Raw genomic sequence first — 2,514 nt, 5'->3', positions numbered from 1 at the left:
CCCCAAGAGCTGTTACTCAGCCATCCATCTGTTGGATGTTTCGTGAATCACTGTGCTTATGGAACCATGTGGGAATCTTTGCTCAGTGACTGCCAAATTGTGTTGATTCCCCGCTTAGGAGATCAAATTCTGAACACCAGATTAATGGTAGAGGAACTCCAGGTTGCAGTTGAAGTTGAGAAAGTAGAAAGCAGGGAGATTTCCAAGGAGAACTTGAGCAAAGCCATCAAGTTGGTGATGGACAAGGACAATGAAATATCTGCTCTGTTGAAGAGAAACCATGCCAAGGTCAAGAACATTCTTTCTAACAGAGATCTTCAAGAAGAATATATCAACAACTTCATCAAAGGTCTGCAAGATCTGGTCAAATAATTAAGATCCAAATTGCAAAAGGAGAAGAAGAATCCAATTTAGAATCCGAGTTTAGTAAACCAGTTTTACTGGTGTTTGTGCCTAGCTTTCTTAATGTCTGTCAGATCTCAACCTGACATATGTAATACAATAAGTTTATTCTTAGTTTCCTTCAATATTCTTAACCTCTAATGTCTTGGCTCTAAATGATTTGAATAGCGGTAGGGGATGAAAAACAAATTATATCTGCTCCATCATATTCTCATTTTCTCTTATGCATCTCTCCTCACCTAATCCTCAAAAGTCCAAAAGTGCATGAAATCATTGTTAACTGCTCCATACAATAAATAAATAAACACTGTTAGTGGTTTCTCAAATAATTGGTGCGTGATAGATTTTCCTTTGATCATAAAATCTGAATATGATCAAAAGTCAAAATTCCCTCAAATTGTAATGAAAGGTTTCTCTTGCAAAATTTCAATAAATTGTTACCCATCTATAAACTAATAAGTAACATCTATAAACTAACACGTGTAAATCTTTATTTTTTATTTTATTCAATCAAATATTTATATTTATATTTTTAATCACATAAGTCTTTATGATTAAAATAAAATTTATTATTTTATATTCACGTGACACTAACATATCAATATATTCGATGTTAATATAGAAGGTGAAAAATGTTACATAATCATATTCTAATTTTAATTTTAAATTAACATATCAGATCATTATTAATTATAATATATTAATATATTATATCATCATTAATATGTTAATATGTTACGTCAGTATCACGTAATATAAAATATTAAATAATATTTTATTTAAATCAATTAATAATTATAAAAATTTATTTAACTTAAAATAAAAATAAAATAACTTATTTGATTTAAAATAAAAATATAAAAATTTAATTAAACACAATAAAACTATAAAAATTTATTTAAATGTTTTCAATAATTTAGAGACTTATTCAATCGTTTTTTTTTTTAAAAAAAAAAGATAAAATCATTGTATCCGTGTGATTGCTTTTGGATTGTTAATCTTACCTCAATTATTGATATATGTATCACTGCTGTTTATTGATGTGAAGTAGCCATTATTGTTATTGTTACTTTTGATTTGATTGAAGGACCCCATGTTTTCCACATCCTTGGACCCTGTGGCTAATGCCTCAGATTTCTTCACGAAACTTAATATTCATGTAACTATTTTTAATTTATAAGATGAATCTATCTAGTACTTGACACCAAGTGTTATTATAATATATTAATTAAATATTATTAATTTAATTAATTCCAAGACCAATTAAGACCTAAAATGTTCATTCATCATCTATTTTGCACTTTAATCCACTTTGGTCCAATTATTGTGTACCCCGTTCTCTTTACTTAAAAGATTCTTCATTTTTTTTATTTTTTCAATAAAAAGATTATGTCTTATATTTATTATTGTTGAAAATATCCGACAAAATGCAAGGCTTGCGAGTTCAGTGAAATATAACTTAGTCAAATAAGTTTTTTATTATGTTTAATTAAATATTTATATTTATATTTTTAATTAAATAAATCTTTATGATTCCCTCAAATTGTAATGAAAGGTTTTTCTTACAAATTGTAATAAATTATTACCCATCTATAAACTAATAAGTAACATCTATAAACTAACATGTGTAAATCTTTATTTTTTTATTATATTCAATCAAATATTTATATTTATATTTTTAATCAAATAAGTTTTATGATTAAAATACAATTTATCATTTTATAAAGCCTGACATGATTTTCTATGATTTGGCGTATTGGATTCCAGCCTTGGCGCACCAAATCGGCATCAAGTCCATTTTCTATGCGCCGGTGACTGCAGCCGCAAACGCGCATGCGACGACGAAGAAAGTTACAAAGGAAATGACTGTAGGAGAGTTGATAGAAGTTCCTCCTGGTTATCCTTCTTCCAAGGTGAAACTCAGAGCTGAAGAGGTTTCAGTTCTGACAATTGCGCGGAAAATCTTTGGAATAGAATTGTCATTTCAGGACCGGATAATAACTGCCATAAAAGACAGTGATGTCATAGCCTATAGGGCTCACCGTGAAATTGAGGGACCTTTCTGTGACTATGTTGCTCAACATTTTGGCAAGCCTGTTATGCTAACAGGGC

General features: G+C 29.0%; 1 pseudogene; it reads left to right on the top strand.

Annotated features, from left to right (window-relative positions):
• LOC110419564 (UDP-glycosyltransferase 79B2 pseudogene) overlaps positions 1-596 on the top strand; it is a 1,615-nt pseudogene extending 1,019 nt beyond the window's left edge.
• The last annotated feature ends 1,918 nt before the right edge of the window (positions 597-2,514 follow it).

The sequence above is a fragment of the Theobroma umbraticum genome, unplaced genomic scaffold (assembly GCF_002168275.2).
Source record: "Theobroma umbraticum cultivar Fairchild unplaced genomic scaffold, ASM216827v3 scaffold_67.0, whole genome shotgun sequence".
Lineage (NCBI taxonomy): Eukaryota > Viridiplantae > Streptophyta > Magnoliopsida > Malvales > Malvaceae > Theobroma > Theobroma umbraticum.
This window is presented reverse-complemented; position numbering and strand designations above follow the sequence as displayed.